This window comes from Indicator indicator, chromosome 2 (genome assembly GCF_027791375.1).
Source record: "Indicator indicator isolate 239-I01 chromosome 2, UM_Iind_1.1, whole genome shotgun sequence".
In the NCBI taxonomy this organism is placed as follows: Eukaryota; Metazoa; Chordata; class Aves; order Piciformes; family Indicatoridae; genus Indicator; species Indicator indicator.
Genome location: NC_072011.1, coordinates 5,372,188 through 5,397,976, shown reverse-complemented (window position 1 = coordinate 5,397,976; position 25,789 = coordinate 5,372,188). Strand labels below are relative to the sequence as shown.

General features: G+C 44.3%; 1 protein-coding gene across 1 annotated transcript in view; it reads left to right on the top strand.

The window, feature by feature from the left end:
* The window catches only part of UBE3D (ubiquitin protein ligase E3D), a 60,965-nt gene that overhangs the window by 27,831 nt on the left and 7,345 nt on the right, over nucleotides 1–25,789 (top strand). The window lies entirely within an intron of this gene.

Here is a 25,789-nt window from a genome sequence, read left to right as displayed (position 1 = left end):
TTTAAGGGGAGATGAGGAGCTGACTCCTGAATTATGTGTAAATTTAACCATGTCTTTCTCCTCACCTTCAATTTCTGTGATTTGTGTAAAAATCTGATCTGATCCCTGGTTATAAAGGGTTGCAGGGCTTACCAGAGAATCACAGAATCACTAAATATTAGGGGCTGGAAAGGACCTCGAGAGATCATCCAGTCCAACCCCCTGCCAGAGCAGGATCACCTAGAACACAGGAACTCATCCAAGCAGGTCTTGAATATCACCACAGAGGAAGACTCCACAACCCCCCCGGGCAGCCATTTCCTGTGTTCTGTCACCTTCACAAGGAAATAATTCTTCCTCATGTTTCCATAGAACTTCCTATGCCTCAACTTCCACCCATTGCCCCTTGTCCTCTCATTGGGCATCACCCAGCAGAGCCTGGCTCCATCCTCTTGGCACTCACCCTTCACGTCTTTATCAACAGGAATGAGGTCACCTCTCAGTCTCCTCCTCTCCAAGCTACAGAGCCTCAGCTCCCTCAGTCTCTCCTCATAAGGAAGATGTTCCACTCCCTTCAGCATTTTTGTGGCTCTTCACTGGACTCTCTCAAGCAGTTCCCTGAGGTCCTTCTTGAACTGAGGGGCCCAGAACTGGACACAATATTCCAGATACAGCCTCGCCAGGGCAGAGTAGAGAGGGAGAAGAAGCTCTCTCAACCTACTGACCAGAACCCTTCTAATCCACCCCAGAATGGCATTTGCCTTCTTGGCCACAAGAGCACATTGCTGGCTCATGGTCAGCCTTCCATCCAGTAGGACCCCCATCTCCTTTTCCCTTCACTGATGGAGAGCAGTGAGAGATCTAAATGTTACTTAGTGATCTGACACAGATGTTAAGGTATTATCATTTAAACTGCATATTCTCGGAATGGGAGATATTGTAAGAACCACCACCAGCTCTAAAATGAAAGATACTTTTCTTACCACTCTTAAGATTCACCAAAGTGTAATTTACAGTTTTGCTTTTCACGTGTCAATTCTTTATCACTGAGAATGAAATTACATAGATTACACTTTCTGGTCCATTCCTGGACCTTTCTGGTCTTCCTGGAGATCCTTAACTCTGTTGTTCTTAAAGGTATCCATCCTCAAACCATAACACAAGTTATTTATGGGAATAACCCTCTCTGCACTCCCACAGCAAAGAATTTGGACCTCTCTGGTACAGCTGAAACCAAGAGGGTAGAGGGTGAGTGTAGTTAATAGTTCAGCAAATCATACCTGCCTGTTTCAGCTTCAGTTCTGATCCTTTTTGCCTTGAAATTATGCTTTGTTTCGCAAGAGAAAGAGCTGTTCACAGGACTGGAATTTGTTTATACCAAGTTATTTTCAGTCCTGATGATCTGTGTACACATGGGCAATGCATCTACCAGTGTCCTTGTTAAAAGATACTTGTGCATGTAGCCTAGCAGAACAACATGAATAATGCTGTCTCAGTATAGCATGCTCTCAGCATGTATCACATCCTCCAAAGGAAAGTCCTTTCTAGATATTGTTCAGAGGTTTGTTGTTGTCTAATTAGCCTCTCTGTGTTTGACTTTGTCTTGCTTTCAGCCCAGTGGCAGTGTTACTTCAAAAATGAAACAGGGCCCTGAGAGAAGGGAAAAGAGAAGAAGAAGGTGTTGAGTACAGTACCATAGAAATGTTTTTCTTGGATGTGTCCAAGTCTACTGGAAGCCTCATAAATGAGACATTTGATTTCAGCAGTCATTGAAGTCTACATTATAAAAAAAACATATGCTGCCTAACATGTTAAAACCTTTATCTGTTGAACAGCAAAGATAAGAGAATATTGATTAAGGAGTGGCTCCAGTGTTTGCAGGTGACAGGGTATGATTTTACCATAAATTTCTGCTTTTGTTTCTGCAGTGATAGGAGAGAAAGCATTGTTTTTTATAGGTCACACTTACAGTAGTGGTTTGGTTTCACTGTTTATTCTTTAAACTCTTGGAAACTAGATGAGAGATTTAAAGGGGTATGGATATATGTACAATTCAGAAGACACTCCCTCTAGATTCAGTCAGTACACTACTACTTTATAGCCCAAGCTCTCATAAAAATACAAGAAAAGTGCTGTTTCATGCAGACAGGCAAATATGTGCATAAGAACTTAAATATTTTCATAGGAGAAATATACACCTTACAAGAACGTGTGATTCATTAAGATAGTGTTTATCTTGAATGTTGCCAAGTGTATCCTTTTTATTTTTTCAGCAGATTCAATACTGAATAGCTGAAATAAACTGTAGCATAGGGAGGGAATACAAGATTCTAATATTTAGAGGAAAGGTCATACTACCTTATTAATGTTATTCGTGTCAGAGAAAAATTACCTATATTAAGGTGGTAGCTTCCGAAGCTGGCATTGGGAAATCTCTGTGATCTAACTGTTACTTAGTGATCCAACACAGATGTTAAGGTATTATCATTTAAACAGCATATTCTCAGAATGGGAGGTATTGTAAGAACCACCACCAGCTCTAACACGAAAGACACTTTCCTTAGCATTCTTAAGGCTCGCCGAAATGTAATTTACAATTTTGCCTTTCAAGTGTCAATTCTTTATCACTGAGCAGATTTAATTAACTCAACACATGTTCAGTTACTTTGGCATGCTACTGAGTTAAAAGTCATAGCTACTTAATCACTCACCTGACATTCACAAATGCTTTTCTTGAATGGAGTTCTCAGAAGCAGAAATTTACTGTGAGATTATATTCAGTTCGTTCCATTTCTCCAGACAGACTTGTTACAAATCACTTGTTTCTGAAGATTACTTTGTATGTATCTTTGGAATTTTGCAGTGAGCAGAAGGCATAACTGAGGTGTTAATTCTCCTCTGACAGTAATTGATGTCTTCCCTGTCCAGTCTCTGGACACATGCAAAAACAGAAGAGAAAGAACAGAGGCTTCTTTCTAAGGTTCAGAAGCCAAAGCTTTCCCATTTTTATATTTCTATTAAAGAGCAGTAAAAAAAGGACATTAGTACTTCAGTCTGCTTTCACAGACTCTGAGGGGATTTAATAAATGTTTCTAAATATTTGAGGGCTAGGTGTCAAGAGGGAGGGGACAGGCTCTGCTCACTTGTACCCTGTGATAGGACAAAGGGCAATGGATAGAAACTCCAGCACAGGAGGTTTCACCTCAGCATGAGGAGGAACTTCTTCACTGTAAGGATCACAGAGCACTGGAACAGGCTGCCCAGAGAGGTTGTGGAGTCTCCTTCTTTGGAGATTTTCAAGCCCCATCTGGATGTGTTCCTGTGTGACCTGTGCTAGATTCTATGGCCCTGCTCTGGCAAGGGAGTTTGACTCGAGGATCTTCAGAGGTCCCTCCCAACCCCTAACATCCTGTGATCCTGTGATTTATCAGTTGGCTTGAAGTGCTGCCTGGATCTGTGCAGTATGACTGAAGTCTTTCTCTATTGAACAAGAAGGTAAATTGAAGAGAAGCAAAAATACCCAAACCAGTGCAACTCACTAATGCAATACGTTTGCATTTAGAGCTCAAATATTATTTCAAGAATTATGACAAAGTGTCTGACATCTTGAATAATGCAGCCTATGGCAGAGCAGGTTGGGCTAGATGATCTTTAAGGCCCGGTCCAACCCAGAGCTTTCTATGATGCTATGAAGTTCCAAATGTTTTAGATGTCCGCATTCCAGTAATAATTCTAATCCTTACCTTGCTTGTTTCTGCATACATATCTGCTGTTGAAATAATGCAAAAGTTTCAGAGCCCATGGAAGCCTTCTGTGTAGGACTCAGTCAGCACGAGGTCTGCTTATGATCTAGACCCCGACAGTTGCAAGGGATAAGTGTACACTCTTAATATCCTGCTGCACATCAGAGAGGCTCTTCAGTTGTTGCAAGTCACTTGAGTCCTGTCTGAGTCCTACAGTGCCAGAATCTGATCTGTGTGATGGGAGAGGAAGCACCTTTCTTATCTGTAGATACTGCAGGGTCTGTGCTGGGTAGCACAGGTTAAGATAGTTGGATGTAAACTGGAAATAAAAGAAACTGGAAAAAATTTGTAATATCTAAATATAATAATACAGTCACACATTGTAAAACATGAGTGAAGAAATGACAGAAAAGCTGTGCTTAGCCTACACATAGACAAGCATAAAGCTACTTAATCTAAGATAAATGCATGGCTCCATAGTAACTCCTCTGTGACCTGCCCTAAGTGGTCCTGCTTTGCAGGGATATTGGACTCAATGATCTCTAGAGGTTCCTTCCAACCTCTGGCATTCTGATTGAGGTCTTGGCCTCTGTGATACGCTCCCTGGTCTTTCTGCCTCTGCTAGAGGGAGCCTAACTGGGGCTGCCTAATAATTCACATTCAGGCACCTCGTTTTTGAAGTAACCCTTAGATGCAGATTCCTTCAGAAGCCCTTAAATATATCTTTTGCATCAGTGGGCAACAGCACTCTTTCCTCCAGTAAATCACAGTACCTTGCACTGTTACTCTAAATGTTAGCAATCCAAAGGAAACAAACCTCTGAGTAGGATAAATGTTCATTACTGGCTGCTGAATGATACCAGCCACAATGATAGTTACCCCCTTTGGAGCCATAGCTGTCTGAAGATGGCCAATCTCAAAGCCTGCTGTAACAAAACTCTTCTGAGCTAGACTGAACATTGCTGAGAAGGTAATTACCCCTTGTGTGGCATCTACCTGTTCAACAACAACATGCTAATTCTTGTTCAATTTGTTCATCTCTGTTGACTGTGAGATACTTCCCAGTCTAATTTGCAGCCTTTTGTGCAGTTATCCTTTCTCAAATTCCATCCTAATTTTGTTCAGAACCCTTTTCCCTGTTGGCTGTGGCAACTTGATCTCCAACATGCAGCATACTGACATGACCATCTCATGTTGTCTGTGAATGGAAGAAGCATCTCTCATGTTCCAGTGTACAGGAGAGCAACTGAGAGATGGAAGAGGAGCAAACTAAGAATATGCCACAGAATCACAGAATGTTAGGGGTAGGAAGGGACCTCCAGAGATCTTCGAGTCCAGCCCCCCCTAGCAAAGCAGGATTACCACAGACAGGTGGTACAGGAATGGATCCAGATGGGTCTTGAAAGTCTCCAACAAAGGAAACTCTACAACCTCTCTGGGCAGCCTGTTCTAGTGCTCCATCACCCTTACAGTAAAGAATTTTTTCCTCATGTTGAGCTGGAACTTCCTGTGTTCCAGTTTGTATCCATTGCCCCTTGTTCTGTCACAGGACACCATTGCAAAGAGGCTAGTACCATCTTCCTGACATCCACCCTTCTGATATTTATAAACATGAGATCTCCCCTCAGTCTTCTCTTTTCAAGGCTGAATATCCCCAGGTCTCTCAGCCTCTCTTCATAAGGTAGATATTCCAGTCCCTTCATCATCCTCATAGCCCTGCACTGGACACTTTCTAGTATATCCCTGTCCCTCTTGAACCGGGGAGCCCAGAACTGGACACAATACTCTGGATGTGGTCTCACCAGGGCAGAGTAGAGGGGGAGAGGAACCTCCCTTGACCTGCTGACCATTCTTCTTAATACACTCCAGGATACCATTGGCCTTCTTGGCCAAAAGGGCCCATTGCTGTCCCATGGATAACTTACTGTCCCCCAGGACTCCACGGTCCTTCTTCATGGAGACGAAGTACAGCAAGAAGGATGAAGGCACAGAGATAGAAAAGCCATGCCCATTACCACATTCCCAGTACTTTGCAATGCTCTGAGGGAGGATGGCAGAATGAATAGGCTTCCTCCCTTCGAAATGCTTCAGAATGTTGATGAGGAGTGAGTAAAAGGTGTTTGTTTTTTTTTTTCATGCAATAAATGAAAAAAAAAGCCATGTGGAGCCTCTCTCCATATAACTTTTCTTTTGGCAATGAATTATTAAGTTGCACTCTGCATATTCCCTGTATCTTAGACTGTGTTGCATAAAAATGTTCAGTAGCTTTTAAGTCATTGTTGAGACATGGTTAGGTGTAGCCAGACATGCTCATTATAGTTCTTGTCAAGCCCTTTTGCTCTGATCTTCCTTAGGGGAGCCTTTAAGTGTTATATTGATTTGTATCTCACTCTTTCAGCTGTTAAGGAGGTCTAGAAACACTTCAATGTGTTGTATATGTGATTGCGTGAGGTCTGGGTAGGTCTGTCCACAGTTAGGCTTCCAGCCTTGTGGGAGCTGTATGAGCAGTCCTCCAACAAATCAGTTGAAATCCTCTGCTGTCATTTCTTCTTGTCACCTATGCAAAAAAGAACGTTTTGAGTGTAGTTGAGTCCCCTTAGAGAAGGATGCCTCATACGTTTTCTGCCCTGTTCTTGCTTAGATGTTTCTGGGTGATGTGTATGTGATTATGTTGGTTCCCTCCGCTTTCAGCAAGGCTCCTTTTCTTCACCCACACATCTACTGTGCAGACAGAGAGATCTTCCTTTCAAACTAACAGGTTCCTGGCAAATAACACCTTATGCAAACAACCTTGACTGCTGGGAGTGATAAAAGCAAATACTGCTGAAGTGAGAGTGTTATAAAAATGTGTGAAGGAAATTGAAAATATGGTTACATGGCAATTTGACCATAACTTGATCTCAGAAAATATATGTGAAGTTACAGTTAGAGGAAAATTGCACTTTTCCCTTTATAGCAGTGTGCCAGGCAAAGCTCTGTGAAAAAGTCACTGATAGCTTTTTATTTCTCATGTGCATCTGGAGTCTCTTTGAATGGTTTACAGCTTTTGCAGAAGCCTTCTCCTGTGTAAAGAGTTTGCTGCTTATCATTTCAGAATTGAAAAACGGCTTCCAGAAATTTTTTGTTTTATTTGCTTTAGAGGAGCAGAATAAGCTGGAAAATTGAATTTGTGGCTGGAAACCTGGAGGCTGAGTCCCAGTGCTTTTATTACAGTCTGTGTATAGTGCACTGTTTCTGAAGCTGTTTCTGATGCATTCCAGCATGTTGCTTATTTGTCCCAAGAATGGCTTTCATTCTGTATATGACTCTAGGGTAATTCAGCTCTCATAAAAGCACCAAACTGTGTCCTATTTCTCTTATTTTTGCATCTGAAATAGAATGCCTTTTCCTAGGGTTTCAGTCAACTCTTGTCTGTAGAGAACACATGGGAGCCCACAGGCCAAGAGTTGACTGACTGAGGAGGGAACAAGGTTTCAGTGTTCTGTGCTCTCGTTAAGGTGATTTCTGTAGCATAATAAACTTCTTGTGCTGTGTCTGGAATGATGAAATGAGTAGATGTGATTGTAAGTGGAGCATGAAGGATCTGCTTTGTTTCAGATCTTTTATTCCTGTTCCCTTCTTGAATTTTTTCATGCTTTCAAGGTAAGAGAACTGACACCACAGATGGGTGGGTTCTCTTAAAATAGCTGATTGAGCAGTGAGGTGAAGAGTATTGAAAGATGCAGTCTGATGCCAGTCAGGGGTTTGGGACTGCAGGGAAAATACTTTTCAGAGGTCACAGAATCATGGAAAGCTGTAAGCGTTTTGAACTCCAAATGTTTGGGCTGAAGCTAGGAGCAAGAGATGAAAGCTGCACCTGGGAAGTGTTATTTTCAGTTTTTCCAGAAGAACTGTTCTTCAGTACTCATAACATCGTTTCCTACCTCTAGGAAAAGATGTGTGCAACTTTTAAGTATACCTTCCAGAAGAAATATCCTGACTTTCTTGTTTGTTCAAACTAGACCTGCTATGTTTGGCATTCTTTTATGGTAGTTATTTAATAACTTCATCCTTATTCCTAAACACAGATCTTCCAAGTCTTCAGAGCTGTCATATTTTTGGTATCTAATCTTACCAATTTAGAAGTACTAACTGAAGTAAGGAAAAATGTTGGAATAAACCTTTTGTCTACTAAATAAGACCTCTTGAGTTTTGCTCAAAAAATTTGGCTCCTGTTACCATACCACCTCAGTTTGCTGCTCAGGTTGCCTTTTTTGCCCATCTTTTCAAATTTAGCAGTAAAGTCAGAGGAGGCAGAGTCCTGACTGTTTCTCTGAAAGAGGTTTTGCAATCTCAAATCACTTAGCTATTTGTTAGTAATCTGAGCTGTATGCTGCCTTTCTTCTTGTGTAGCAGGAAAGATATCGATGTGTCACTACTCATCTTGCAGAGCACTGCTGTTGTACTCTGCATTAGAAATATTAAATGCTTTATACATAGTAACTGGCAATGTAAGACTAAGAATTGACTGTAAGTGTTATTGCTTAGCTGCTTCTTTCACTCTTAAGGTTTTAGGAAAAAAATAGATAAGTACGCTCTTAAGATCTCCTGCCACATGTAATGCTCTTTTGCATTTTGTTACTCTGTAATATGGTAGAACAAAGAATACACTTCAGGCTCATGTACCTTTTTTTTGGTATTATTCTTAGCATTTATTTGCAAAACACTGTATTTCACATGAAGAGGTTCAGTGCGACCTAGACAGGCTGGAGAGTTGGGCAGGGAGAAATTTAACGAAATACAACAAGGCCAAGTGTGGAGTCTTGCATCTGGGAAAGAACAACCCCATGGGTCAGTATAGGTTGGGGACTGACCTGTTAGAGAGCAGTGCAGAGGAGAGGGACCTGGGGGTCCAGGTGGATAGAAGGATGACCACGAGCTAGCAATGTGCTCCTGTGGCCAAGAAGGTATCCTGGGGTGTATTAGAAGGGGTGTGGTTAGTAAGTTGAGAGAGGTTTTCCTCCCCCTCTACTCCGCCCTTGTGAGCCTACATCTGGAATATTGCATCCCCTCAGTTCAAGAAGGACCTCAGGGAACTTCTTGAAAGGTTCTTCTGTCTTCCTTTTGCTGCCTTCTGCTGTTGCTCATGTCCAGAACTCAGCTGCCAGGCTGTATGTCTCCCCTTCCTATTCCTCATCCTTCTAATCTAAAACTAGGTTTCCCTCTTGCTTGCTCCCTAAAATTTTAAGAACATTCATAAAATGAGACTAAAGAGCCAAAATAATCTGCATTCACTCATCTAACTGTGTCATGGTGTGTGTGCATGTGCAAGGCAACCCCCAGAGTGCTATCTCAGAGGGGTGGCTGATAGCCTCTGTGGTTGGTGGACAAGAAGCTCAACAGGAGCTGTCAGTGTGCACCTGCAGCCCAGAAAGCCAACCAGAGTCTGGGCTGCATCAAGAGAAGGGTGGCCAGCAGGTCAAGGGAGGTGATTCTCCCCCTCTGCTCAGCTCTGGTGAGACCCCACCTGGAGTACTGTGTCCAGTTCTGGAGCCTCTATTACAAGAAGGATCTGGAGGTGCTGGAACATGTCCAGAGAAGGGCCATGAGGATGATCAGAGGCCTGGAACTCCTCTTCTATGGAGATAGACTGAGAGAGTTGGGGCTGTTCAGAATGGAAAGAAGAATTTGAGGAGACCTTATTGTGGCCTTCCATTATCTTAAGGGGACCTACAAGAAAGTGTCAGGTAGTGATAGGACTAGGGGGAATGAAGCAAAACTAGAAATGGATAGATTCAGATTGGATGTGAGGAAGAAGTTCTTCAGCATGAGGGTGGTGAGACACTGGCACAGGTTGCCCAGGGAGGTGGTAGAAGCCTCATCCCTGGAGGTTTTTGATGCCAGGTCGGATGTGGCTCTGAGCAACCATGGCAGGGGGGGTTGGAACTGCATGATCCTTGAGGTCCCTTCCAACTCTGACAATTCTATGATTCCTTCAGCTTTGCTTGGTGTCTTCAGCAGGACAGCAGGACTCTGGACAGCTGCCTGAGTGCTTCAGAGCACACCATCCCTGTAAGCATGGATTACACAGTCACTGTTAAATCTCTGCCATAATGGAAAGGGAAAACTTCAGTAACAGCTGCAAGGGCCTGAGGAGAGGAGTGGTTAAAACTAGAAACACTTTTGTGAAGGGCGGTGGAAGGGTTATTTATAGAGGAGTACTGCCATGCACAGAGGAAATGTGACAGATGTGTGAGGACATGTACTGGCTGAGTACAGGGAAAAGGACCTAGTGGAGAGTTGATCTTTCCAGACTGGCAATTAGTCTGCTGTGAGTTTTCAAAGTGAACTGTGGGATGTAGCAAAATCAGGTAGTTTGGACATTTGTTACCCATGTAGAAAATACTCCTATGCTGTGCTATTTATGTCTTTGGATTAATCTTAAGGTGTTCTTGACTTTGGCTTTATCTACTTATTTGTTTAGGATTTAGTTGCTTGTTAAATTTGACTTGTAGGCATGCCTGATATTTTAAGGTTAGTGTTTTGTCATACCTGCATAGAGTGAGCATCTGTACAATTTTTGTCACAATCTTATCACTGAAGAGGGAAAATTATTATAAAAATAAGCTGTTCCAGGAAAATTACCATTTCAGTAGGCAAGGGAAAATATGTAAAGTTCTAACTTTGGTAGTTAGGCTTTTGTTTGACAACGGTTTAGATTGTATGAGTAGAAAGAATGCATTTTGCTGTCAGTGAATTCTCAGGATCACCCAGTTCTGTGTTCATGGTGTTCCTTACTTTGCTTTGGGTTCATAGAATTGCATCTTGAAACACTGAATTTCCTTCTCTCCTGAAGTCAGTGCATGATAAAACTCCCATAACTTTAGAGCAGCAAGCCGAGAGCTTTTTGTGAACAGTGATTACAGCTTTTATTTCTACAGCAGGATAACTTCTCCCTTTCAGGCATAATGTTTTGGAGTGCCTGCTGTTTGTGAACACTTCTATATGGAATATCAACAGCACTGTGGAAGTGATGTAGTTTTACCCAAAGATGTATAAATCGGCAGGCAGAAAACATTTTCATCACTATATTGTTCTGAAAAATCCATTTCAACTTTAGAAATGGCCCCTGCTGGGTATAGCAGGTCTTAAAAAGGGAATTAAAGTTTATGGAGCATATGCAAATATTCATGTGACGCAGCTGGTAGGAGTATCCTGCACAAGAACATTGGGGGCCAGGCTCTTTTGGGTGGTTCACACTGCTAGGACAAGGAACAATGGGTTCAAACTTGAGCATAGAAGATTTCAGCTCAACATGAGGAGAAACTTCTTTCCAGTGAGGGTGACAGAGCCCTGGAACAGGCTGCCCAGGGGAGTTGTGGAGTCTCCTTCTCTGGAGACTTTCCAAACCCATCTGGATGCATTCCTGTGCAGACTACCCTAAGTGATGCTGCTCTGGCAGGGGGGTTGGACCTGATGATCTCTGGAGGTCCCTTCCAACCTCTTATATGCTGTGAGACTGTGAGACTGTAACATCCAGGTAGTCCACTCTTGCTTTATGCACAGGGCAAGAGCACTGCTGTGCCATCACTAATCATACAGACCATCAGTTCATTCAACTTGGATTTTATTTGATCTTTTTTTAAAATAAGTTTTCCTTCTCCATTTGCCTGGCTGATGATGCTGATGAAGTAAATACAGTCACAAAATTAACCAGGTTGGGAAAGACCTTTGAGATCATCAAGTCCAACCTATCACCCAACACCATCTAATCAACTAAACCATGGCACTAAGCACCTCATCCATTCTTTTCTTGAACACCTCCAGGGATGGTGACTCAACCACCTCCCTGGGCAGCGCATTCCAATGCCAAATTACTCTTTGTGAAGAACTTTCTCCTCACCTCCAGCCTATACCTCCCCTGGTGCAGCTTGAGACTGTGTCCTCTTGTTCTGGTGCTGGTTGCCTGGGAGAAGAGACCAACCCCCACCTGGCTACAACCTCCCTTGAGGCAAGCAACTCAACATCTTTCTTAAACTGAGGGGCCCAGAACTGGACACAGCACTCAAGGTGTGGCCTGACCAGAGCTGAGCACAGGGCAGAATGACTTCCCTGCTCCTGCTGGCCACACTCTTCCTGGTACAGGCCAGGATGCCATTGGCCTTCTTGGCCACCTGGGCACACTGCTGGCTCATGTTCAGCTGCTGTCAACCAGTACCTCCAGGTCTCTCTCTGCTTGGCTGCTCTCCATCCACTCTGTCCCCAGCCTGTAGCACTGCATGGGGTTGTTGTGGCCAGTGTGTATAACCTGGCACTTAGATGTGTTAAATCTCATTGCATTGGACTCTGCCCATCTGACCAGCCTGTAAAGGTCTCTCTGCAGAGCCCTCCTCCCCTCTCTTTGTTGCTAGTCTAAGGCCCTGAATGCTCACCTATGTGTTAGGACTGGCTATCAAAGACACCAATCCCTCTGCTACTAAATGCCAGTGGTGAGGCTGTTGGTTGATCCAACCGTGGTGATGATGAGCAATGGGAAGTAGGCAGTCAGAGAGACCTGGTGGGAAGATAGAGGCATCTGTCATGAGTACAATTCACATCATCTTCCTGGGAATTTCAAGAGGCAGCTCTGTCCTAGTAAGTGATGGATCAGCTGTGAACTCTGTGGTTATGGGATGTATTTCCTACAGAGTGCCTAAATCAGTGCTGCCTTGGTTTGTGGTTAGAGCCTTTACTGGGGATTGTGGTGAGACCACTAGTAACAAGACAAGGGCATCACAGAATGCTAGGGGTTGGATAGAACTTCAAAAGATCATTTAGTCCAACCCACATTGCTTACTCATTTACTGCATGCCCATGGAATACACCACATCCTGGACTGGATTGGAAATGCTGTGTCCAACAGGAGAAAGGAGGGGATTGTCCTCATGGACTCAGCTCTGGTGAGGCCACACCTTGAGTAGTGTGTCCAGTTTTGGGCACCTCAATACAGGAGAGATGTGGAGGTGCTGGAGCCAGTGCAGAGGAGGGCAAGGAAGCTGGTGAAGGGCCTGGAGAATAAATCTGATGGAGAGAGACTGAAGGAGCTGGGGATGGTTAGTTTGGAAAAGAGGAGGCTGAGGAGAGACCTCATTACTGTCTTCAACTACCTGAAAGGCTGCTGCTGGTCTCTTCTCCCAGGTGATAAAACAAGGATAGAACAAGAGGGAACAGCCTCAAGCTGCAACTGGGTAGGTTTAGACTGGACATTAGGAAACAATTTTTTCCCATCAAGAGTGGTCAGGCACTGGAATGTGCTGCCCAGGGAGGTGGTTGAGTCCCCAAGCCTGGATGTGTTTAAAGGTGGTTTGGATGTGGTGCTTGGGGCTATGGTTTAGGGGTGACCCTTGTAGAGTAGCGTTCTGGGTTGGACTTGGTGATCCTGAGAGTCTTTTCCAACCTGAATGTTTCTGTGATTCTGTGATCTCTGTCACTCTCCCTGCACTGCCTAGGTGAGGAACTTAGATTGTCCTGTTTAGGCCAACCCTGCTTTTCCACCACAGTCTTAGCTAACTTGTTCCTGTACCACCTGTTCACCCTCTTTCTGCAGCACAGACATCTGAGCCACTTGACAAGTCCTCAACTGCTGCAGTTTAGAGCATATGGTTGGTGGTGAATTGTTGCCAGTTTTGGATTGCTTAAAGACACCTCACCATGAACCGTGGCAGTTTAGGAAATGAAGGATGAGCAGTTCAGGTGTCCAGGCAGGGTCAACAGCTGGGACCAGTACTTTCATCAGCTGTTCCTTCCCTGCTCATTAATCAGGTCACTGAGTACCAAAAACTAAGTGATGCAGATAGTTCCCAGCATGCTCACAGTGCACAGAACCAACATGTCACACCAGCCTTACAGCATGTAAGCACTGCTCCTGCACATCTTCAGCTTTCTGCTGTAACTGCTTATGTTTTTTGAAAATGAATCATTACTTAATAAAACTGTGCATCTATAAATCCATTTCTAATGGCAAGCTAGACACAAGAATTTCAACAGTCCCTTCCCTAAGGCCACACTAGTCAGCATGAGCTCAGACTCATACGTAGATAAATTTTTCCCCCCCCCAAACTTAAAAGGAAGTGTAAAAAATTTATGATGTTGCTTTAACAAGGCCAACTGGGATTTGAGATTATGTATCTAAGCCCTTATTAAAGACCAAAACTCGTCTATGTTTAGCCATGCAGAGCAAAGCTGTTCTTCAGATAGTCCAGTGCACTTTAAAGAGGAACACAGTTTGATAAACACAGAACTGAAATCATGGAAAGAAGTATGAAGGATCTTTCCTCTCTACCCCTTTACTGCAAAGCCAAAGTCACAATTAACTACTAATACAAAATGAAACATGGAGTGATGGTACCTCTTGAATTTCAAGGCCTCTAATAGGAACCAGCAGTGGGAACCTTGTCATTGTCAGAAGGAAACTATTTGCCATACTGGAATAAAAACCAGAAGATTAAAAAGATTCTGACTTGGTCTCTAGCAGGAGGATTAATTCTCCTGTACAATTAATCTGATTTCTGAACCTCTTTTCTTCAGCCCCCAAATCTCTGTTCTTTCTCTGTGAGGTAATTTTTACTCATGTATACCTCTGGTGGGACCTTAGTCTAGCATCCTCCCACTGCCTTCTCCTAGGAAGCTCTAGAAGGGGAATGGAATGGAATGTATTTCATGAGATAACTTCATGTTCAACTCCCTCTTGTTTTCTTTCAGTAATTAGGAAATGAAAGTGCTTCTGAGGGCTTAGAAGTGAAAAATCTGATCTAAAGTTAGACCATTTAATTAAATTATAAAAATTGAACCTAATATTTTTAAGAAAGGTATTTTACAAGAGTCCACAGTGCGGTTGGTAGAAAGTTTTAGGTTGAACACTTTCAAACCAGCAGAGCTGTTAGGTGTTTTTACACCCTTTGTAAACCTGAGCAGTCTGTGTACCCAGAGACTTGAACACATTCTTTGTCCTGTTGTGGGTTGAGTTGAACCTGCTGCTGTTATCCATACCACGCTGCAGTCATGCCAGCTTCAAAAGTGAAAGCACTAACTGGAGCAAAGTATCATGGGGCTTGAAGTTCAGGTTGTTACAGGGGAGGCTTCCTGTTGCTGCTCTTGAGTTCTGGGTTTTTTGTGTGTCGTTCTTTTCCACTGGGATGTGGGGAGGACAAGGAGGGGTGGGGGAGAAGCTTTCTGGATTAAGCTTTTGGCTCGCTTGCTTCTGCTTGTTGCTGCTTTGTGCCGTGCTGCTTCTGCAAATAGGCTTAGGTAGTTGTGCATTTTGTACCATGTTGATCTGATTTTTTGATCAGTAAATTCTGTTCTTCTCTCACTTTTTTTAAGGTCTCAATCCCAAGTTTTTTGTGTGCTAGTTTTCCCTCGCTGCTGTGTTGGGAAAATAGCCAGCTTAACCCACTGGTTGGGTTTGACCCATTTTGTTCTGATTCAAACCACCACAGTCTCTCGAGACAAATTTGCCATTCCTCTTTTTGTGAGAGTTACACATTGATAGCCACCTGCACTATTTCATTCAGCCTTCCTTTGGGTAAAAACTGCCATTAGAATTTTCATTGTTTGCTGTTTTCAATGAAGCTTTGCTTCTGACCTCCTTTTACCAAATCTGTAAGAGTTCTTCTGCCAGCATTTCAAAGTTCAAATGTGATTTCCATTGTGTGGATCATTTAGAGCCACAGCTGTGACATCAGACAACGTGGTATTGTAATGGCATGAAACTGAGTTGCACAGGTGCTTCAGGCATGTCCACATCCTATTGTATATGAGAGTCTGTCCTTAGACTTAAATTCCCACACACTATGAGAAAAACCCATAGAATCAGAGAATCAGAGAATCAGTCAGGGTTGGAAGGGACCACAAGGATCATCCAGTTCCAACCCCCCTGCCGTGGGCAGGGACACCTCACACTACATCAGGCTGGCCAGAGCCTCATCCAGCCTGGCCTTAAACACCTCCAGGGATGGGACCTCAACCACCTCCCGGGACAACCCATTCCAGGCTCTCACCACTCTCATGGGGAAGAACTTCTTCCTCACGTCCAGTCTGAATCTCCCCACTTCCAGCTTTGTTCCATTCCCCCCAGTCCTGTCACTACCTGATAGCCTAAAAAAGTCCCTCCCCAGCTTTCTTGTAGCCCCCTTCAGATACTGGAAGGCCACAAGAAGGTCTTCTTGGAGCCTTCTCTTCTCCAGACTGAACAGCCCCAACTCTCTCAGTCTGTCCTCATAAAGAGAGGAGCTCCAGCCCTCTGATCATCTTGGTGGCCCTTCTCTGGACACCTTCCAGCATGTCCATATCCCTCTTGTAATAGGGGCTCCAGAACTGGATGCAGTACTCCAGGTGGGGTCTCACCAGAGCAGAGCAGAGGGGGAGAATCACCTCCCTTGACCTGCTGGCCACACTTCTCTTGATGCAGCCCAGGCTCTGGTTGGCTTTCTGGGCTGCAAGTGCACATTGACAGCTCCAGTTGAGCTTCTCATCCACCAGCACCCCCAAGTCCCTCTCCTCAGGGTTGCTCTCCAGCCAGTCACTGTCCAGCCTGGATTTGTGCTTGGGACTTCCTCAACCCAGCTGCAGGACCCTGCACTTGGTCTTGTTGAACCTCCTGAGGTTGGCTTGTGCCCACCTCTCCAGCCTGTCCAGGTCCCTCTGAATGGATCCCTTCCCTCCAGCCTGTCTGCTGCACCACACAGCTTGGTGTCATCAGCAAACTCACTGAGGGTGCACTCAATGCCTCTGTCCATGTCACTGACAAACAAGACTGGTCCCAGGACTAAGCCCTGAGGGACTCCGCTTGTCCCTGGCCTCCACTGGGACATGGAGCCATTGACAGCCACTCTTTGGGTGTGGCATATTTGCTGTAATGCCTTAAGGGTATAAGTTACTCTAGTGAAGGTGAATTTGATGTTGCCACTATCAGAAACCTTACTTGGATGTGTGACCTGGGAAAACACACTTCCTTTTCATTGCAAAGGTGCCCGTTCTTCAAAGCTTTCTGGTAAGTAGCTCTTAAAAGCTGTTGAGTGAGGTTCCTCTGAAAAAAAAAATTACATTCACTGGCAGTCCATGCAGGACAATCCCAGAACAGCCTTGAAGAACAAATGCAAGCCTGAATATAGCTGGGGCTGGTAATTACCATTTTTACAAGCAATGACACCAAATTTTGTATGAGAGGATGGAGACACATAGGTGATGTAGATAATTGCAGAATCACAGAACCAACCATGATGGAAAAGACCTCCAAGATCATCAAGTCCAACCGATCACCCAACCCTAATCAACTGGATCATGGCACTAAGTGCCTCAAACGATTCAGTAACACTTAAACTTGCCTTTAAACAGCATGTGCACCTAGTTTTAAACTGTAGATATGACAGGAATATGTCCCATGCCCCAGATAATAATTAGGTTTTGTTTCAATAAATAATGGAAACATTGTATTGAAATATTGTGTTCACTTGGCTTGATGTAGAATGATTTAGTCTGGATACGAAATTCTGCTATTTTTGGACACAGAACAGTAAAAGAACCTTTAACTCTCACAAAGCCCCAAACCATTATCTTTCATCTCTTGAATTTTTAATTTATTTTTTTTCCTGCAGCATCTGTGAGATTTGAGATTTTGTCAGTAATGAGTATCCAAACCGGGCACAGGTCACAGGGTTGCTACTACTCTGTAGATATTTTAATCAGATTTATCAATTTGGAAAATCATCTGGCAGCTGTTGTGGGCAAGTGAATGAACCAGGTATTTTTGAACTGACTTCAGTAATGTTTTGGTGAGCAAAGGATGACTTCGGACAGATGGAGAACAAGTCAATTGTGGAAGCTAGGAACTGGAAGAACTTGAACTTGCATTTATGATGCTTAGAATTATGAGAGGAGGTCAAGAATGCTAAGTATAGCTGTTTGATGGAATTTCCAACCTGGAGCAGGGGGAGAGGAGGAAAGGAGAGGGGAAAGACTCAGTAAAATCATTCTGCTATGAGAATTTGGTGGAAGTGTAGCCCAGTAGAGAGCAGAGACATTTTGCTTTTTCCCTGGGGCTTCTAGTGTCCTTATGCCTGGAGGGGCTGAGAAATGGCCTGTAGTCTGGCCAGGCTGGGTCAGTGGGCTGAGGCCAATGGGATGAGAGTCAACAAGGCCAAGGGCAGGGTCCTACACTTTGGCCACAATCAGCTCATGCAGTGCTACAGACTGGGGGATGAGTGGCTGGAGAGCAGCCTGGCAGAGAGGGACCTGGCAGTGCTGGGTGACAGCAGCTGAACAGGAGCCAGCAGAGTGCCCAGGGGGCAGGGAAGGCCAATGGCATCCTGGCCTGGATCAGGAAGAGTGTGGGCAGCAGGAGCAGGGATGGAATTCTGTCCTGTACTCAGCACTGGTGAGGCCTCACCTCCAGCACTGTCTGCAGCTCTGGGTCCCTCACTTGAGGAAGGATCTTGAGGTGCTGGAGCAGGTCCAGAGGAGAGCAATGAGACTGGTGAGGGAGCTGGAGGGAAAGTCTGATGAGGAGAGGCTGAGGGAGCTGGGGGTGTTCAGCCTGGAGAAGAGGAGACTCAGAGGGGACCTTAGCACTCTCTACAACTACCTAAAAGGAAGCTGTAGTCAGGTGGGGCTCAGGCTCTTCTCCCAGGCAATTTGTGACAGGACAAGAGGGCATGGCCTGAAGCTGCTCCAGGGGAGGTTTAGGTTGGACATTAGGAAGCACTTCCTGACAGCAAGGCTGATTAGGCACTGGGATGGACTGCCCAGGGATGTGGTGGAGTCACCATCCCTGGAGGTCTTGAAGAAAAGCTCGGTTGTGGCACTTGGTGGCATGGTGTAGCAGATGTCATGGTGTTAGGTCATAGGCTGGGCTTGATGATCTCAGAGGTCTTTTCCAGCCTCAATAATTCTGTGATTCTGTCTCAGCCTCTGGGTGGAGAGGTAGTCTGTGTACAGGTGATGTTGGTTAGTGTAGACACAAGCAGGACATGGTCCCCTGCATTTACAGTGCATCTCTAGATGGTGAGGGTGAATAGGAGTAACCACCAGAGTAGTCCACTGATAAGACTCTTTAAGTTCTTGAGATTGGTTTGTGGAATAAATACACTGAGGCAAGTAAGGTTTTATTTTTCTGGGGAAATGCGGTGTGCATGACAGCACCTTCTGTCTGCCTTGCCAGTTGCCCCACCTTCCTTCTGCCCTTCAGTTGGACCATTTTGGAGATAAAAGGTCTGAATAATGCTTTCCCCACCATTTTTGTAAGACAGGGGCTGTATGTAGGAGAGCATCCTCGTTAATGCCCCTGATGAGAGAAAACTATAGGCTGAAAACAGTTAAAAGAGGAGTCTGCTGAGGAAGGAAGCTGGTCCACCAGATGAGGTGGAAATGCTTCCTTAAAATCACATTAATGTGTCAAGGGTGAGCTCTTTGGAATTATTTTGCCTTTACACTGATGTCAGCAGCTGCCATGAAGGAGCTTTTACATAGTACTTTGATTTTTTCACAACCCTTCTGTGCACTTCTCCCCTTCAGGAGATGAGAGTTATTAGTGGAGGCCTAGTCATTTGCTGGGGCAATGGCCCTTATGTTTTCTACATACAAGTGCTGGAAGGTTTAAAAACCAAACAAAACCCAAAGGTGTAGCCTGAGAATTTGATTACTTGCTTTGCTTGATCCATCCTGGGAAGGGAAGGTTTTCAGGTCAGTGGTACTGCTGGTCACATTTGATGTTCTCGAGGTAAGATGGCACCAGGCACACGTTTAGCAGCAGGTCAGTAGCACACTGCTCTGTGTCCTCTGCATCCATCCCAAGCACAGTAGTCTACAGTTATTGCCATACATTAAGGAAGTACTGAGCCATCTGTTCTCATTTAGAGTAAGTTCTGTCCCAGAAGGAATTAAGAAGTGCTACAGGTAAAGAAAAGTTTTTTAAGGAGCAGGCAAAGCTATTCCTTCATTCTGAGCTGTAGGTATCTATCCAAGAAAACTGCAGGTGAGATTGTTGTCGAACTGTTGTTAGTCTAGGTGGTGCTGACCACCATCAGCATCACCCTCCACTAGGCTGAGTTATCAGCAGTGATCTGGCTGCAGCAACCTGATCTTTATTGCTTTCAGAAAAATTATTTGACTTCTTTCCACCTGGAATGCAGTAAGATGTTTGAAGGCTGCAGCTTAAAGCTTTAACACAACCATTAAAGTGAAGCAGCACATTCAAAAGCATTGGCCATGGGGTTTTTACGAGAGTAATTTGCTTCTCCTTTTAGTGGGACCTCATTGCTTTGCTGCTGAGAAGTCTGCAATTACGTTGTAATTTGGAGCTGCACCAGCAAGTCTGCATAGTGTGGATGTTGAAGAGCACTCGCAGCAGACTTTAGGCAGTGCCCAGCTAGAGCTGAGCTCCTGTGCTTTTATTCTTGGTTTTATAGGAGAACTTGTAAATTAACACCAGAGTGCTGCTCTTGGACCCAGCTGGTCAAAAATGATGTAGGGAATTTAAAAAGGTAGTTTCAAGGAAATGCATTGTGAATGTGTTGGATTCTGTCTGCCATGTTTTCTTCCTGTTACACCTCTGTAAGTCTGAGCATCACAAGCCCAGCAGGAGCTGTTTTCTCCATGAGCTTGTATTCCTCTTGCTCTAAAGCAGAACTTCATTGTAACTGATGAAAACTTGCTGCAGTTTTCTGCTTTTGCAGCTTCAGCTTTTGCCACAAACTCTTGATCTTGCAGATGAATGAAGAATTTCTCTCCCCATAGGCAGTTACTATTATGGGTTGGCTCTGTGGATACAGCTCCTGCTGCTGTACCTTTAATGCACTGTGATTTTCCTGGGAGGTACCTGGCAGGCTTGGGATTTTATATCCAAGGTCAGTTCCTGCAAAACTCAAATTGCTTTTTCTCTTTATTCTGCCATCAGCCTACTTTTGCTTACCTGGTGCTGGAACTAATAAAGATGATAATGCCTCAGTTCTACTCACTGCCCATCTGTGCATGCTTTGATTTAGTGCATTTGCAAGTGCTCATGTTCCCACGCTTCTAGGAGTCTCGTTGAACAGAAGTCTGCTTGAGACATTGCTGCTTGATTTAGCTTTTGATACATCCATTTGAAATATTATGAATCCTCAACTTAAAGGTTGCAGAATAGATGAACACCTGCTAATCCTTCCCCGTGATGCTTAAGCTTCACTTCAGTGTTTCTTGCAGCTGAAATTCTGTTTTATCTTCTGCAGAGACTACACAGTCGGTGCTGTTTTGCAGAGGAATGAAAATATTTTATGGGTGATAGGGTTTGCAACTTAAAATTAATGCTTTTGCAATGGCATAGAAGCCAGCTGGAGAAGGGAAGGCAATGGGGAGAAAAGCAGTTGGTGAACATCTAAAAATCTTTGGAGAAGTATATTCAGCATTACTTTGAATTTCTGTGCTCCAAGGTGAAGTTTGATCATGGACAGGATTGAAATATCAAGATTTATTTCCATGCAAAAAGTTGCATTGTTTTGAAGTAGGTTTCTGTGCTTCAAAGAAATAAATCTACTTGTAAGCAACCTTGTCTATCTTGACACAATGGACTGACCAAGTTGTTTGCTTTTCTGGTTTTGCCCTTTACCACTCTGCGAAAAAAATAACTGAATTTTGTAGGCTATACACAGGCTGTGCTAGTAGCATTTTTTAAATAACTGTACCAAAATCAATGTAGTTAAATTCAAGTTAACATCAAACAGTTGAGTCTAATAACAATAGTGGTTGGTGTGCAACAAATGAAAGAGAATTTGGCCTGTGCTTTACAGATTGGACAGATTGCAGAGGCAGAAAGGGGCCTGGGAGTACTGGTTGACAGTAGGCTGAAGATGAGCCAGCAGTCTGGCCACGTGGCCAAGATGGCAAATGGCATCCTGGCCTGTACAAGGAATACTTTGGCCAGCAGGAGCAGGGAAGTCATTCTGCCCTGAACTCAGCACTGGTCAGGCCACACCTTGAGTACTGTGTCCAGTTCTGGGCTCCTCAGTTCAAGAAAGATGTTGAGATGATGGAACATGGCCAGAGAAGGGCAACAAAGCTGGGGAGGGGTCTGGAGCACAGCCCTGTGAGGAGAGGCTGAGGGAGCTGGGGGTGTTTAGCCTGGAGAAGAGGAGGCTCAGGGGAGACCTCATTGCTGTCTGCAACTACCTGAAGGGAGGTTGTAGCCAGGTGGGGTTTGGTCTCTTCTCCCAGGCAACCAGCACCAGAACAAGAGGACACAGTCTCAAGCTGCACCAGGGGATGTTTAGGCTGGATGTCAGGAAGAAATTCTTCCCTGAAAGAGTAATTGGCCATTGGAATGTGCTGCCCAGGGAGGTGGTTGAGTCACCATCCCTGGAAATGTTTAAAATAAGACTGGATGAGGCACTGAGTGCCATGGTTTAGTTGATTAGATGGTGTTGGGTGGTAGGCTGGACTGGATGATCTCAAAGGTCTTTTCCAACCTGGTTGATTCTGTGATTCTTTGTGATTCTCTGAGAGCTGGGCAAAAAGGAACCTAATGAGGTTCAACAAGGATAAATGCAGAGTCCTGCACCTCGGAAGGAATAAACTGTGCCAGTACAGGTTAGGAGGTGATTTGCTAGAGAGCAGCTCTGTGGAGAAGGACCTGGGAGTGCTGGTGGATAACAAGTTCTGCATGGGACAGCAATGTGCCCTGGGGGCCAAGAAGGCCAAGGGGATCCTGGGGTGCATTAAGAGGAGTGTGTCCAGCAGATCCAGGGAGGTTCTCCTCCCCCTCTACTCTGCCCTATTGAGACCTCACCTGGAATACTGCATCCAGTTTTGGGCTCCTCAGTTCAAGAGGGATAGGGATCTACTCCAGAGAGTCCAATGGAGAGCTACCAGGCTGATTGAGGGACTGGAGCAGTGCCCTATGAGGAGAGGCTGAGAGCCCTGGGGCTGGTTAGTCTGGATGAGAGGGGATTTAATAAGCATTTCTAAATATCTGAGGGCTGGGGGTCAAGAGGGAGGGGACAGACTCTGCTCACTTGCACCCTGTGATAGGACAAAGGGCAATGGATAGAAACTACAGCACAGAAGGTTCCACCTCAACATGAGGAACCACCTCTTTATCATGAGGATGACAGAGCACTGGAAGAGGCTGCCCAGAGAGGTTGTGGAGTCTCCTTCACTGGAGACTTTCAGGCCCCATCTGGATGTGTTCCTGTGTGACCTGTGCTGGACTCTATGGTCCTGCTCTGGCAGGGGGGTTGGACTTGATCTCCAGAGGTCCCCTCCAACCCTAACATCCTGTGATCCTGTTACAGATTGAGATAGGCAGCTCTTACTATTTGCTCTGACTTCCCTTAGTTTAAAATTATCAAAACGTGGCAAGAAGCAGTAAAATAATTTAAAATGCATAACTAAAATGAGCATAGTTGAGATTCATATGCAGTTGTCTAATGCAAACAAAATTATTTAATCCAGTATTTTAATTTACCTTTTAGCATGAGTTATTTCATCTATGCTACTTATTGGAGTTGTAAATGAGAAAACTGCATGTGGAATACCTTATTTCAAATCACAAAAGCATTCACTGGAGCAAATAGTACTGTTTTATTTAAAAGGCCCTTTGAAATATTACAGGAACATTTGATACTTCTTATGTCAGCTCTTCTGAAAAATATTATGGCAAGGAGAAGACAGTACTCTGGTGAGGTTAAATTTGAATTTTCATTATAAGCCTTTCTTACTGGTGTTAAATAACTCGCCCTTCAAGTTCGAGAAGGACTTAGATTTTGCAGGATCAAGTATTTTAAACCTGCTGAATTGGTTTTGTAATGGATTTCTAGATAGTTTCTTCTTGACCAAACTCCAGAAGTGCATAGCTTTTCCATTCAGAATATGCATTACTCAGGAAAGAGACAGAACACTGCTAGTGATGGTCATGTGTCTGTGTGTACAGCTCTGTGTAGCACTGGTGAGCCTGCAGCTCAAACACTGTGTTTAGTTTTGGGGCCATCACTAGAAGGACATTGAGGTGCTGGAGTGTGTCCAAACAAGGGCAAGAAAGCTGCTGAAGGATCTGGAGAACAAGTCTTAAAAGGAACAACTGAGGGAACTGGGGTTGTTTAGTCTGGAGAAGAGGAAGCTGAGACATCATCACTGTCTACAACTGCCTGAAAGGAGGTTGTAAGGAGGTGGGTGTTCTGTTCTACCAAGTAGCAAGCAGTAGGACAGGAGGAAATGGCCTCAAGTTGCACGAGGAGAGGTTTAGATTGGACGTTAGGAAAAAATTCTTAATGGAAAGAGTTGTCAGGATTTAGAACAGGCTGCCCAGGGAAGTGGTGGAGTCACCATCCCTGGAGCCATGTAAAAGACATGTAGATGTGGTGCTTAGGGACGTGGTTTAGTGGTGGACTTGGCAGTGCTAGGTTAACAGCTGGACTCAGTGATCTTAAAAGTCTTTCCAGCCTAAAATATTCTATGGCTCTGTGACTCCATGAGCCTGTCCATAGTGATGCACTGAAAAAAAGTCAAAGTTTAAAACTTAAGAGATGGAGCTTCTGGTTTTGGCCACTGTAGTCCATTGCAAGAAAAATAAAAAAGCTTCTCCTCATATGGGTCCCTGGATCACTGCTGTCTGTCTGCTTGCTTCCTGTGCTTCACCTCTCCTATGGAGACAGACTGAGAGAGTTGGGGCTGTTCAGTCTGGAGAGGAGAAGGCTCCAAGGAGACCTCCTTGTGGCCTTCCAGTATCTGAAGGGGGCCTACAGGAAAACCGGGGAGGGACTTTTTAGGATGCCACATAGTGATAGGACTAGGGGGAATGGAGAAAAACCTAGAAGTGGGTAGATTCAGATTGGATGTTAGGAAGAAATTCTTCCCCATGAGGGTGCCGAGACACTGGAAGAGGTTGCCCAGGGAGGTGGTAGAAGCCTTATCCCTGGAGGTTTTTAATTCCAGGCTGGATGTGGCTCTGAGCAATGTGATGTAGTGTGAGGTGTCCCTGCCCATGGCAGGGGGTTGGAACTGGATGATCCTTGAGGTCCCTTCCAACCCTGAGAATGTTATGATTCTATGATTCTCTATGTTCCCCTTGCTCATTTCCTTGCAAAGAGATCAGTGGGTTAAATTTCTTCCTTTCCTTGTGTCTTCTGAGAGATGTAATACCTGTTGGTTTGGGGTACCATGTGACCAGTAAAGATCCCAGGGAAGATTGGCTCAAAACCATAGAATCACATAGAATCACAGAATCAGAGGGGGTTGGAAGCGAGCTCGAGTATCATCTAATTCCAACCCCTGTGCCCTCTGCAGGGTCATTTCCACTAGATCAGGATGCCCATGCTTGACACTCTCAGCTATTGAGGATGAATAATGAGTGGTGTTAGAACCAGTCTGCAGATGTCTGGTTTAGAAACGAGGCAACGCATCTGCAAAAAAAGTTTATTTTTCCAAAGGGCTTTGCTGTACACGCTGGAAGCAGTGCACTTCTTAGTGTTCCATATTATTTAAATTTGGGCAAATTTTTAGCTTAGTAGCTAATGAGCAGGCAATGATTTTTATGTCATTTTTAGATCACTGCAAGGATAATTAAAAGTATAAATAACCTAGCCTCCTGGTATACTAAGTATATAGACATCATCAGCCATAATTTAGAACTGGGTTTAGATTAAATCATTTGTACAAATAGTTATTTAATTTAGCAGGTTTGTCCTTTGCTTCAGTGAAGTCACCTGCATTTGTATTGGAGCTGTAGCTCGTGGAAAGGACATCTTTAACAACAGTCAGTCAGCTCTGAGAGGAAAGGCTGAGCATCTGTCAGCTTTTGTATTGAACTCTTCAGCACAGCCTCGATTCAGCAAAACACTGAAGCCACAGCTAAGAGAGTCATCTCCTTCAGGGGCTTCACAGCATTTGGAGCCCTACATGCAGAGTGCTTTTAGCTAGATCGTAACTAATCAAGTCAGGGTAAGCCAGTAGTCACACTGAGTAGTGCTCTGAGAAAGGGCTTTTGCATTTCCCAGTTTTAATCTCTCTAGACTGCCCTAGGTTAGTGTTTTTACAGAATGAGCTTGGTAAATCAGAGGTGGTGATGGGAGTGCTCTGGAAAG